Below are 15,095 nucleotides of genomic sequence, written 5' to 3' on the forward strand. Positions count from 1 at the left end.
CAAGTAGCAGACAAGGTCATCGATACTGGAGCAGCTACCAACCTGCAGCAATTTTAACCCCACACCATGTCAGTGTTGTAATAATAATGTGTCAATATATGAGACCCTTAATGGAAATTCCAATGCTATCAAATTTAAAAAGATAACTTTTTTCGATAAAGCATTAAGAAGTTCTACAATAAATATTCTATCAAATCAAGCATCTAAGCACCTTAGAGATCAATTGAAGGTTTTGAATGACAAGACAGACACCCATCAGATTCTATTTTCTAGGGCTGCAAAGATCGGTCAGTGAATAGATGATCAAGTCAAATTTTGATCATCGATTAATCTTTTAAGTTAGTAATCTGTTTCATGTACAGGCCAATACAAATACATGGTAATTAAATTATTATAAAAGGAATGGTCTTGCTTTAGATCAGGCTTGGCCAACACGTGGCTCCTTAGCCGCATGCTGCTCTTTCTCTGGTTTCATGCGGCTCTTACATTCGTATCGAATTATGAAAAAGAATTGTAATTCTCGAGACATTTTCAACTCACGCAAATGCACGTTTGACGTTTTCGCATGATCGCTTCTGTACATTCACTTAGTATGTAAAATGGACGCTCAAAACCCGTTTGGTGTGGACTCAACATATAACTGCCCGCTGAGTTTGGAGGGAGGGCAAACCTTAATGCTGCGTGAACGATTTTTGTGAAGTTTCTGAAACTATTGTTCGAAAATATGAAGATGAACACAGGTTGTTTTTAACAGAGTGGGAGAGTTTATATTTCTTGTTGAACGTAATGGTAAGCTAGTCTGCCTAATATGGTAGGCAACATGAGCGTACTACAAGGCTTCAAATCTTCAGCGCCACTTCAGCTCACTCCATGCCAACACACCTTTCTTCAAGAAGGGTTACAAGACGGACCCTGCCAACTATCGTCCGGTTTCTATCACCTCGCATTTTATCAAGACCTTCGAGAGTTTTATCAAGACCTTCGAAAAGCCTCACCCAACTGATCGACCACGTTGACCATATCCTTCATTGCCAAGAAGTGAGAAGAAGTTGACACCATCTACCTCGACTACGCTAAAGTGTTTAATATAGTCAACCACAACGTCCTGTTAGCAAAACTAAGGAACTACGGCATCAAGGGAAAAGTCTACAACTGGGTAAAGGAATTCCTCAGAGCCCGTATCCAGATTGTTGTTGTAGAGGGGAAGAAGTCTACGTTCTGCATTGTCTTCAACGGAGTTCCACAAGGAACAGTTATCGGGCCCTTTCTCTTCATCCTTTACATCATTGGTCCTCAAAGTGCAGCCCGCGGGCCAATAGCGGCCCACAGAAACATTCCTGGCGGCCCACAATGAAATACAGATGTAAGTAAAAAAAAAAGAAAAAAACATTACTTTGACAGGATGAACCTCAGTTTCGTGATTTAGACCTCACTTGACCTCACTCCCGGAGGTCCACGGTGCAATGTTTTTTTTCACCACTGGGATGCTGACGGCGTTTCCCGCATAATTGTTTTTCCTTTCGCGGCCCTCAGTCAAATTCTGGGTTCCTAAATTTGGCCCTAAGCTGTCAAAACTTTGAGACACCCTACTTTACATCATCGATCGCATCGACGACACAAAGCTAGTTAAAACCATCAGCGGAATGCAGAGTGTATCACTGCTTTAAGAAGATCTGTGGCTTGTCATAAAATGGTTGCAAGCCAACAACATGCTGCTTCATGAGGAGAAGTTTGAAGTCCTCAACTACGTCCTAAACAGCTCATCACTTCTACGTCAACTACCCTTTACATCAAGCTGCAAGGAGTATGTCACCTCCCAAGGACATGTTATTGAGCCAACAGAAGTTGTCCGGGACCTTGGCGTCCTTCTGTCAAATGATCGCGTGTGGTCGCCACACATTGAGCAGACTGTCCAGAGTGCAAGGACCATGGCCGCGTGGACACTCAGTACTAAACAGTGGGCCAGTGTATTTAGAGATAGATCAACCTTTATCATGATGACAATATTCAAAACAATGGTAAGGAGCAAACTCAAGTATTGCTGCCCAGTATGGAGCCCCACCAAAGTCCAAGATATCAAAGCATTGGAGAACCTCCAGCGTAACTTCACGAAGAAGGTCGCAGGCTGCTAAGACCTGGACTACTGGGAACGCCTAAAAAAGCTGAAACTGCTATCCGGAGAATGCTGAATGGACTAGCAACAAACAACATCAACATGGTGTTCCGCAAGCACAGCCGACTAGGGTTCCGGGCGATTCTACCCGCCGTGAACAACAAGGCCCAGATCTCAGTAAGAACAGACTACGAGAACTCATTCAAGATAAAGGCTTCCCGTCTGTGGAACTTGCAGCCAAAGTCCGTCAACACTGTCACTTCACTGGAAGAATTCAAGGTGGTTCTAGGGGACTACCTGAGAAAAATCCCTGATAGTGGGGCTGCTTAAGTCCATTTTTGAGCCGAATCGTTCACTTCATGGTACAAGCACCAAATTTGGTACAAATGATGTCCAGGACATACCTTCTAATAAAAGTACGTTGCCCAGCTGAAAATCCAAGAGGGCCGCCAGTTTTCAAGATGGCCGCCTCGTCAAACGCCAAAAAAAGGTTTTCGAGGTAGAACTTGAATTAACAGAAGAATGTTAATGATCCAAGCATCAAAATGAATGTATTATGACTGGAATAACTCGATGGTGTCAATTGAATTCCAATATGGCCACCAATTTTCAAGATAATGGCTATTAAATGACTAAAAAGTAGCGTTTTCGCGATTTTTCTTCAGTTTTCTGCAATGATCTTAAGTGAAAATCAGCAGAATTCTGAGGGATGTGTTTTTTGTGTGAATCATTTGTGAAAATGTGTCCAAACTTTTGACTGTCACTCATCACACACACACACACACACACACACACACACACACACACACACGCACACACACACACATACAGCAACACAAGCGTTCTTTACTGAAATAAAAGTACTAGTTTAGCAATATAAATGATAATTCATTAAAATTCTGTGGTCAACATCTATTGGTTAGTAATTTTTTATAAGAGTGATGTCAAAGCACAACCAGGGCACACTGGTGACATCACTGCTGTGAGACTCAGCATGGGGTTCAGTGTCAGCTTGTAGTGTACTAACTGTAGTTGTAGTTTACTAACTGTTGTAGTGGTGTACTCACTGTAGTTGTAGTATACTTTAGTGTCCCAAATGCTATCTAATAAGCCCCTGTATAGACTCAACTAGAAGTTTAGTTAGTTGTAGTATTGTAGTTAGATAGCCGCACCTGAATTGACAGGATGTGCCAGCGCGGGATAGCCGAGCCAAGGGTAACGGGGCATTAGTTACCTGGATGGTGTACAGATCGCACGGGATTTATGGCACTGGATGAACGATCGGGCTAGGTGTAGGGCACCAGATACTTGAACCTAGTTGCATCCCATATTCCAATGTGCTATGATATTTTGTATGTTTGGGTGGTAAAAGGATAATCCCTCGACCTTCAACTGTATAAGATGTCTGCCGATAATCCATTGAGTTGTGCTACTAAAACTGACTGGAGCAAGTGTTGCCTCTGTCAGACAGATACAAAAGCAGCGTTGAAGTCTCCCCCTACCCGTTATGAGTGTAGTTCTGACGGCTATTCCATGATAGCCAAAAACATACCTCTATTTCAGGCAATCAACCTGTTGCCCATCAGGTTAGACACATCCAGATTGGATGATGGAGGTGGCATTGAGGATACATTGAGGCGAAACGGTGCAATGTATCACCAAAATTGTCGCAAAATGTTTAGCAACTACAAACTCAAGCGTGCCACTAAAAGAGCAGCTGAAACTCAAAATGATCCTGGTGAAGGACATCAAAAAATTCGAAGGGCTAGCACTGAAGTACAGCAGTGTTTCTTATGCGAAAAGATGGAACCAACATCAGAGATGCGACAAGCCATGACCATGCAGCTGAATGAGAGGCTCAATGAATGTGCTCGTAACCTTAATGACGGAAAGCTTCTGGCATTATTGAGTGGCGGAGATGTGGTGGCCCTAGAACTTAAATACCACTGTTCTTGCTTAACGGACCTGTATCACAGAGAGAGGGCACACATTAAAGCGGAAAAACAAGAAAGAATCCAGTCGTCTCAAGAAAAGGAAGCCTTTCATTTGGTGTTCTCTGAACTTCTGAACTATGTCATTGAGGCAAAAAAAACAGTGATGGGCCTTCTGTGTTCCGACTTGCTGAATTGGTTAGTCTTTACAGGGAGAGACTCAAGCAGTTTGGGACAGACCTACCTGATGTGAATGCGACCCGACTGAAAGAAAGGCTTTTGGCAGAGATACCTGGACTTGTAGCCTACAAGAAAGGGCGAGATATACTTCTGGCATTTGAAAAAGATGTTGGTCCAGTCTTGTCAGAAGCGTCATCCGATGCTGATGCCATTATTCTCGCCAAAGCTGCCCAGATATTGCGCAGGCACATGGTGAATCACAAGTCTAAGTTTGAGGGCAATCTCTATGAGAGTTCAGTGCACGATTCCTTTCCTCCAGCTCTACTTCAGTTTGTCTGTATGATTGAACATGGGGCAGATATAAAATCTCAGCTGAAATTTGGAGCGACTACAAATGATCTGCAATGGCTCAGCTCCTTCAATACAACTGCTTTGCCAAGTGCAAAGAATGTGCTGCCACACAAAGGCATTCCAGAGACAGGGAAACCCCATTTCCGGTCTATATAGGGATGTCTATTTATGCTAAGACCAGAAAGAGACACCTTGTGGAAATGCTGCATGACCATGGTCTTAGTATTCCATATAATCGAGTACTTGACATATCAGCTCAGTTGGGAGATGCAGTTGTAAACAGATACATTGAAGAAGGTCTGGTTTGTCCCCCCAAACTAAGAAAAGGCCTCTTCTGCACAAGTGCAATGGATAACATCGATCACAATCCTTCATCTACAACTGCGACTTCATCATTTCATGGAACCAGCATCTCCATCTTCCAACATACATCATCAGAAAATCAAGGCGAAGTTCGAGAACCAATTCTTATTAAGAACAGCAGTGTAAAGAAAGTCCCGGAACTTCCTGATTCCTATACAAATGTCCACCCTGCTTTCTTCACAAAAAAGAAGCCATCTCCTCCAAAGGGCAATGTCACATATGCATCTCTGCCAACTCTCCTCCTGACAAATGAATATGAATGGCTGCAGAAGGTTAGCCTAACACAAGATGTAGATGATGAGGTTAACATCACTTGGTCAGCTCACCATGCAGAGAAGAAGCGAGGTCTTGCATTTGATGTGAGCATTACCTCACTCTTCCCCCTTCTTCGCGATGAGGCCCATTCTATTGCCACAGTGAGGCATACCATGAACAAAGTCAGGGATGCTATTGCACACCTCAACCCTGGTCAGGTCCCTGTGATAACTGCAGACCAGCCTATTTATTCTATTGCCAAACAAGTCCAGTGGCACTGGCCTGACCTGTATGGTGAGGACAAATTTGTTGTAATGTTTGGCGGTCTCCACATAGAGATGGCTGCATTCAGATCACTTGGGACCCTGCTTCAGAGTAGTGGGTGGACAGGTGCTCTTGTGGAGGCTGGGGTGGCCTCTTCAGGAACAGCTGACTCCTTTCTTTCTGCCTCAAGTGTCACAAGAACACGCCACATGCACCAAGTTACAGCATGCTGTCTGTACATGCTCCGAAAGGAAGCATATGAGTACCATTGTGCAGAACAGAATGATGGAGCGCTGAATTTCAATGACTGGTGTGAGAAGTGCAGGAAGGAGAGTCCTCAGTTTCAAGTGATGAAGGCCGGGTAATCCTTTTCAGGAAGAGTCCAAAGATCTGCTCACATTGGACACAAAAAACATTGCACATCCCAGTGCTGCTGAGCTTGTAAGAACTCACTTTGAGAAAGGTCAAGTTGCCTTCAGAGATTTTTTCAATGGTCTGGGTGATGAGACTTCCTTCTATAGGCCGATTAAAAAGAACAAAGTTGACTTCTTTCGCCAAGAAGCAGCTTCAGCTTGCAGTGACATGAAGAAGCAGGTACTCAAAGATGACTTTCGCCTGTTCTCACAGCTCTTTATATCCTGCCAATCACGAGAGTGTGACCTGCTTGAGTTCTTTAAGCATGAGAATCAGTCTTTCCCTGCAGCACTGAGCGACACAGGGAAACTCTGCTACGGCCAGAAGTCTCAGCTTGCAAACATTTTGGAAGCTACCATTTCTCCTCCTGACAAACAACCAGAATGTGGTGCTATTATCATTGATGGTTCCTCTCTTGTGTATTCATTGTCTCCAAAGACATCAAAGACCTTTGAGGAATATGCTGTCCAAGATGTAGTTCCAAAGATCCAGGCATACTCATCAAAGTATGAGCGAACAGACATAATTTTTGATGTCTACTGGACTTCAAGCCTGAAGGCTGAAACAAGGTCAAACAGAGGTAAGGGAGGTCGACGTAGAGTGACCGACAAAACCAAACTACCGCCCAACTGGAAAAGCTTCTTGCGAGACAATGAAAACAAGACTGAACTCTTTGGGTTCCTAGCAGAGAAGATAGTGACCTTGTGTCCTGACAATGTCGTAGTTGTGACCAAAGGAGAGCAGGCTCTTTCAAACAAACCCATCAGCCTTGAAGGTTTAAGTCCTTGCAACCACGAAGAAGCTGACTCCAGAATCTTCACACATGCTCTTCATGCAGCCAAGCAACAGATAAAGTCTGTGTTGATTAAGGCATGCGACACAGATATTCTTGTGGTTGCAGTCAATGTTTTTGCGACTCTTCAGGATGCAGGCTTGGAAAAGATCTGGATAGAATTTGGCCAGGGTCAGTCCATTAGGTGGTTGCCAATTCATGATATGGTGGTGAATCTTGGCCCAGAGAAATCCAGTGGCATGCTGTTCTTCCATGCCTTCACTGGCTGCGATGTTGTGTCAGCTTTCCGTGGTAAAAGCAAGAAAAGTGCATGGCAAGCATGGGAGGTTTGCCCTGAAGTTAGTCCTGTCTTCAAAAAGCTCAGCCAATACCCACCTATCATAGAAGAGGCAGACCTCAACATCCTTGAGAAGTTTGTCATCACCATGTATGACAAGCAAAGTACTACATGCAAGGTTGATGAGGCAAGACTGGACTTGTTTGCTCGGAAGCAAAGGTCTTATGATGCCATTCCACCAACAAGCGCATCCCTCGTTCAGCATGTGAAACGGTCTGCTTTCCAAGCTGCCTGCATATGGGGCCAAGCAACAGTGTGCAAAATGCAAACTGAAAGTCCTGCCAACTGGGGCTGGCAAAAAGATGGTCAGATCTGGCAAGTTCTCTGGACAACCCTTCCACCCATTGCTCAGACTTGTGAGCAGTTGACAAAATGTGGCTGCAAGACTGAATGCCAAGGACGATGCAAATGCTATCGCTTCGGCCTGAAGTGCACACAGTTGTGTGCCTGTGCATGTGAGGGCTAAGAAAATAGAACAACCAAGTTTAAGTTGAATGTTTGAGTTGGATATTTGTATTATTATTTTTTAAGTTATGTTGATTCAAGTTCTGGATCGTAAAACATGCAGCCTATGCTTTGACACCTTTTCTGTGTTTTTATACCGTTATCTAAAAATTAAAAAAAAAAATAGCCTATACAAAAAAAAAAAAAAAAAATGGGGGAGACAAAGACAGCCTCTACGTGGCCTCCCCTACAAGTAGCTTACAGGTCCAAAAGCTTTAAGTGAAACTACTGTCTTTGTTTGTGAGTGTTTTTTTTCATTTAATTCGCATTGTATCATCATAATATTCAATAACTTTGATTTTCTAAATGCAGAGTTGTATTTCTCATGTGCAAAAACACATATTTCAATGTATAAACCATCAGAATAGGACTATTCAATCAAAATATAGTTCAAACGCTGTTTCAAACCACTTCGAATGGCGGCCATCTTGAAAAATGGTGGCCACTTTGTTTGTTCAAGTTGGCAACGTACTTTTATGAGATAGTAGGTCCAAAAGCACTTGTGTACCAAATTTGGCGCTTGTACCACAAAGTGAACGATTTTTCATTAATGTGCTCCACTATGACACCCCATCCGTACCTGGCTATACCACTGTAAACAGAAACTCGCTGCTAATATATATTTTATATTCAAAAAATGAATATAAAATATATATTAAATAAATAAATAAACAATCAAACAGGAATTTCCAAAAGGGACTGAACTTCGCAAGCTCAAATTAATCCCTTTGAAAAGTCAGGCAGAAAAGCAGACACAGTTGTTCCAAAAATGTACGATGCATTCAGAGTCCGTAAAGGTGCTTGTACACGGCCGCGCGGCAACCGCCCTTATAACCGCCTCGCTGCCAGAGGGTTCAGCGCGGCAGTGTGAAGGGCCAGGCGTTTTCAAAAGCGACTGCTGCTGCTGCCGCTGCTGCTGCCGGGCGGCTGCCGCCGAAAGTTTCAACATGGGGAAAGCTGAGCGGTAGGGCAAAATCTGTGCGCAGCGGTGTAAAAGCAGCTCAAAGCTGCTTTCACACCGCCGCGCGGCAACTCACCGCCTCCATTCATTTCAATGAGGGAAGGGCGGCAGAGGGGAGGCGGTTACAAAAGCGGCTGTAGACCAGGAAGCGGTTGCCGCCCACGTGAACGCGCACAGATTTTGCCCTACAGCTCAGCTTTCCCTGTGTTGAAACTTTCGGCGGCAGCAGCGGCAGCAGCAGCAGCCGCTTTTGAAAACGCCTGGCCCTTCACACCGCCGCGCTGAACCCTCTGGCAGCGAGGCGGTTATAAGGGCGGTTGTCGCGCGGCGGTGTACAAGCACCTTTACGGACTCTGAATGTATCGTCGTCCGTGGGCGCCATATTCCGGAGCCGCGGGGATTCTGGGAATTGGGGTTGTCAGTTGACAAAAGGGGTTTTGTTAATTTATTCTGTTGTTAGGTTAAGTGGGGTTAACGGGTTTGGGGTCTTTATTGGTTGTGTGTTAATTGTGTGTTGTTCCATTGTTGTGTGATCGGGACCATTAGTGAGAGCGTTGTGTGTGGTGGTCAGGTGTCCCGTGTTTCTGTAATGCTCGTGGTTGGTACTAAAGGCAGTCCGTAGTCGTGCGGTGTATGGGGCACGGAACTGCATAATTGGTTCAACCTGGTCTCCCGTCTCGTCTTTCCCGTGCTGCTCGCCACAATACTTAAGAGGTCCTTTAAAACCCGGTACATAAAACAAGAGCCCTGATCCGTCAGGATCTCCCTGACTATCCCCACCCGGCTAAATAAAATCATTAATTCCTTCGCCACCGCCTTGGCTGTGGCGGCGCGGAGAGGAACAGCCTCTGGGTAGCGTGTTGCGGAGTCTACCATGACTAAGATGTAGCAGTGATTTCGGCTTGTTCTGGGAAGGGGGCCTACAATGTCTAACCCGAGTCTGTCGAACGGGACTTCTATCAATGGCATGGGAATGAGGGGATTCCGTACTGAGGGCCTCGGGGCGGTGCGTTGGCATTCGGGGCAAGCCCGGCAGTATTCCTCCACGTCATTTTTCACCCCAGGCCAGTAAAACCTGTTCAATATTCTGTGCCTAGTTTTGTCCATCCCCAGATGAGCCCCCAGGAGGTGGGTGTGGGCCATATAGAGTACTTTGCTCACATATGTCCTTGGAACAACCAACTGCTCCGCCTCCTCTCCCCCCCTCTGTACTACCCTGTACAACAATCCCCCCAAGTGCTAAAATGTGGGTACTGCCGGTCACTCACCGAGTCCCGTGATATGCCGTCGTGGACCTGCACGTGTCTCCATTTCTGAGGGCGTCGTCTTCCAGCTGGGCGGTGGCGAACTGACCGCCCCTATCCACGCCTCCCTCAACGGCCAGGGGGAAATCTGAGAACTCGTGAGGGGTGGGCTCTCCCTCTCATCTGGCGGGGGTGTCCGTTCGGAGGTCATCGTGTCCGGCGTCCCCGGTGGAAGAGAGTCGGTGGACGAGGCGTGTGGCTGGCGTACCGTCTCAATTACAATTAGGGCATTTAGCAGACGCTTTTATCCAAAGCGACTTACATCGGTTAATATACACACAGACACACCGACGGCAGAGTCAACCATGCAAGGCGACAGCCAGCTCGTCAGGAGCAGTTAGGGTTAAGTGTCTCTCTCGTGGGACTGTCGGGAAACTCGTCGCCGTCAGAGTCTGACCGGGATGGCGTGGGATGTGCTGCCATATAGGCGGGCCGGCTACGCAGCCGGCGTGGTCTGGTTCTGGGATGTCAGGGTCGGGGTGGCCGAAGCTCTGCCCCTAATAGTCTTCTAATAGTATTTTTTTCAATTAAGGACTGCCCCGTCCAATTAATAGTGGCACGGGAAGGTTCAGCACCATCCCAGCCTGGACCGTGAAGGCCCCCTTCGGGGTCTGTACGGTGGTCCGGTCTGTGCGATATGTCTCGGTTTGGCTGTGATGCAACCCCCCCACCCGTACCGGCAGGCTTGAGACGTGCACGTGGTGCAGAGACAGGCTCCTCCTCTCTGGTCCGGCGGACTGGCCGTGGGCATAGACACGTCCCCGGCTCCGGAACAATGGCGTGCAAGGTGGCCCTTCTGGCCGCAGGTGTAACACCTCCACTCCTCTCTCTGGGTCTGAGGGGCGGGGCCTATGCAGGCCACGGCGGTCTGAGTTGGGTAGGCTGGGGCACGGAGGGGCTGTCCACATCTCGCCTCCTCTGGGTGGCGGGGCTGTTCCTCCGCATAGCCGCTGGGTGACCTGATGGTTTTCCAGGAGTTCGACAAGGTCGTTCACGGGTTGGTTCCCGGAGGCCCAGCGTCGTTGCGCGCGGGCTGGGAGGCTGTGTCCATAATGGGCGAGGATGGCCCGCTTGAGCCTGGGGTAATGCCCCGCCTGAAGGGGGGGTGAGATCCCGGTAGGCTCGTTGGGCTTCCCCAGTCAGGAAGGGCGCTAGACCCATCTTGGTTAGCCGCTTCGTGGGGGCGGCGTAAGCAGGTTCCCAACCAAGCAGCTCGGCCATCCGGATCATACATCTCCTCAGGATCTCGATCTCCTCGTCCCTTGTGGCGGGTTGCTCTGCTGGCTGCATCCTGGTTCGGTTTGGGGTTAGTCAAGGGATCGCGTTGCCTGCATTCTCCACCACAGTGGCATTCCCCGGTCGAGTGGTAAGTGGCATTTAATCGAGTTAAACTTCCGTTCCATATTTATCATATATGAGCATTGTGGCAGAGGCCACACATGTGTCATTTTAATGTTTGGAAATGTATCTCTTAAATAATTAGCCTATAGGTCTTATGAATTCGTTTTGGATGTGTACTGCGCATCTCACTTTCTCATGGGGGCCTGGCCCCGTAAAGGCCAAAGAGCTCACCTACAAACCTCGTCAGAAGATGGTCGAAAGATGTCGAAGAAAGAGCGAGGGTGAGGACCGTTTTTTTTAAAAACATGTATTTCCTTACCATTACCATTATTACCTTATGGAGCAAAATAAACTAACGTAATAAGTGAACCAATTGTAATAAGGTAACATTATAGGCTCTTACAAGCCTTGAACACTGCACAGTCTGACACCCACATATAACCAGATTAGAGTTTTCAAACGTGCTTCGAAAAGTGTATGACAGCTGATCTGATCTGCATAACACACACACACTTCAAAAAATCTTTATGTTACAGTTAAACTTCATATTTAAGTAGCATAATATGTTTTGCTTTCTATCTTTAAAGTCTGTATTTGTACTTTAAAAATAGCTAACAAGTTTACTGTTGTTTGAGCCACTAATAGCATTTTTATTTAATAAAAAATGTGCAAAGTTTAATGAAAAAAAAAATACTACAGTATCCATCGAAGTAGAACAATAAAGTGGTGAACAAAAGTTGATAGATGAAGACCCTATACCGCTTCCTCGAGGTTCAGTGGTGGAACTCCTGGTGGGGTGACTTCTGTGAAAGGAAACTTCAGAATGTCCTGAAACTTGGGTGACCCTGTGGTGTCGTGAACTATGACCCTGAAGTGGAATGAGTCTGTGATAACAGGGCGTTTCCTTTTCAATTGAATCCCAAATCATATCTAATATGTCTCATATTTCAATTTCTAGTGGGCTTTTAATTTGAAACTACACATCAGAATGTCCTGAAACTTCTTGGATGACCCTATGGGGTCGTGAACTATGACCCTGAAGTTGAATGAATCTGTGATAACAGGGCGTTACCTTTTAAATACCAAAATGAAACCAAAATCATATGTAATATTTCTCATATTTGAATTTTTGGTGGGCTTTTAATTTGAAACTAACCATCAGAATGTCTTGAAACTTACTGGGTCACACTATGCGGCCGTGTACTATAATCCTGATGTGGAATTAGTCAATGATAAGTTGATAACTAGGCGTTTACTTTTAAATCTCCAATAAAAAACTATTGGCGTAAGCTTACATTTGTCAATTAGTTGGGCTTTTATTTTGAAAGTAGATATCACAACGTCCGTACATTTTCTTTGATAGTATTTGCTTTTATTGACTATCTTTTGGTATGTACCAGACAAATGCTTTTAATTTGAAACTAGTTCTGAGACGCTATTACCGTAATGGCTAGTGTAAACAGGTACAGCAAAAAACTGGGTCGGCTGGCTTGACTGCCGTTCTCGATGTGGCGACTGGCTTGACCGCAGTCTATTACCCTGGTTTGTGTCCTGACTGTGTCCTGCACTTGGGTTCTCTGACCACAACAATTGAGACGAAAGCATGTGTTACACCATAGTTTGTCCCTACATACCGTCTCATTTGATTCCATATATCATATAGCAATGTATGTATGAGTGTATATTCCAAGGGACTCCAGGGACGCACTGATACCTTCACAGAACACCCATGCACACACGCACACACCGACAGACGTCCTGGCCCGACGCGATCCCGCCCTCAGGGACCAGGTAGATATGTGCCTGGTTAAAGATAGGCTTGTAAGCATGGCCGTAGCCAGCTATGAGGTCACCGAGGTCCGGACCTTGGTAATGTTTTCTATTTTCTAAAGGAAAACTTGCTCAGGATGAAAATTAGAGTTAGCTTTTTTATTTCTTTAAAAAATATATTTTCTGAGTACCCCCCCTGCAGTACTTAAAAGTACCCATAGGGGTACGAGTACCCCCATTTTCGAACCACTGCACTTACTGATCATAACTTATGTGTGTCTGTATGTCTTTCTTAATTTTATGCAATTTCAGTGAACCAAGAAGAACAGTAAGGGTAAATTGTGACAAATTGTGCAATTTTAATTCAATTATTTTAAACAAGTATTTGCCAACAAGTCCCTATGTATGGATTTAATTATAGATGAGTTTTTGTTTACTGTATAACTTGGGTTGTGTTTGTATGTGTCATTTTGGTATGCATCTTGCTCGTCCATAAATGCAGTAAATAGGCTCCATTAAAATAAAAATGTCCACCTCCCTAATTTCTAAATCCTGGCTACAGCCCTGTGAGTAAGTGACTGAAAAGTGACAAATTTTTTTCCCTCTCTTCCTATGTCCTGGCCTTTTCAAAAAGGCTTATTAATCAGCCCACAGACATTTCCATGCAACATATTTCACTCTCCCCAGAGCTGGGGACTTGTGACTTCACTTGACATGCCTGCTGTGAGCCCTCTGTTGTGGTGGATTCACAACGCTGGGAATTATTGGAAAAAATATTTAGCGACATCGGAAAGTTCTCGTGAACGTCACCTCATGACGCTCTGAGGATTCTACTACTACTTTACTATTGATTGACGTTGTAACCGTCTGTTGGCATCGACTCTGCCCAGTGTTAAACGTTGTGTACTGGTAAACCAGCTCTAGATAAGGGTAAGTGTAGCCTTTCATACAGCCCCAATACAATGTGCTTTTCAAATATAAAAGCAAAAGGGTAGGTGATAGGCTACAAGGAAATAAAGGCGTGCAAACTTGAAACTGATCCTACTAGGTTCTGTTTAGTTCTGACTGGTTTTTATCAGATAAAGAAACACTGTTGTGAAGAACTTTCATATTCTGAACGCAGCGCACATGAACGGTCACTGTCGGGAACGTGCGTAAGCGTGAGCGTCATCCCTGACCCGACATGTTGTAAATGAAAAAACACAAAAATTAACAAAATAAATGTTTTGTAAACAAACACGTTATAAATGCAAAATATAAATATAAAAATATATATAAAATATCAAACATAACAACTAATAAAAGTAGGGTGTATATTGTTTTTTAAAATACTTACATCAGTTTACACTACTGCGGTTTAATTTGCTCCAAAAAAATGTTTTGACCTACTTAGCTTTACAATACTTAATTTACGTTACAGCAGATAGCCTTTTGATGTAGGCATAGATGGTAAATAACATTCAGGTTCTTATTATAGTGTTTCACCTTAAAACCGCCATAAAAAACATGTCTAGTGGTTTTAGGATAGGAAATATGAAGAAGATGGCTTCAGTTAAATATTAATTTGAGGAAAACCCCATTCTTACAATCAGCCTAACCATACTACACAACGTATGTGGACAATAGCCAAAATGGTGAAGCAATTTGCAAAAAGGAATCATATTGATAATATAGGATAACAAATGTTTTACATTTTTAAAATATAATCCTTTACTTTAGAAATAATATAAGGTATTTACCTTATTGTTCAATGTTGGCTGAATTGGTAGGCTACCACATAATGTATAGGCTTGATAACATTCTCAACTTGATGTTACCTTGGAATAATAGGCCAATGTCTTTATATATTATATATTATATTTCGTTTCTGAATGTCAATGTGCGCTTTATAGAACTCTTCTTTTCGATTGAGGCCAGGATGTGGGCGGAGTTAGGACAGTTACGGGAAAGATTATTCGCGTGCCTATACATCTTTAGGCTCTTGTTTTGGTCCCACACGTCATAGGCTGAGAGAGGATCCTGAAATTTAGCGTTCACCTGGTCTACCCAAATGCTATTTCCGGTCTCTCACTTGCTATGAGCAGTGTACGCCAGAACCGTCCCCGGGGAAAGAAGAATAAGAACAGGCCAAGATGAACAAATACAAATAATGATACGATACATATGATAAAGCTATATCCAAAACCCCTTAACGGTAACGGATATCCCTCTATC

This window comes from Pollachius pollachius (genome assembly GCF_949987615.1).
Source record: "Pollachius pollachius genome assembly, chromosome: 12".
NCBI lineage: Eukaryota > Metazoa > Chordata > Actinopteri > Gadiformes > Gadidae > Pollachius > Pollachius pollachius.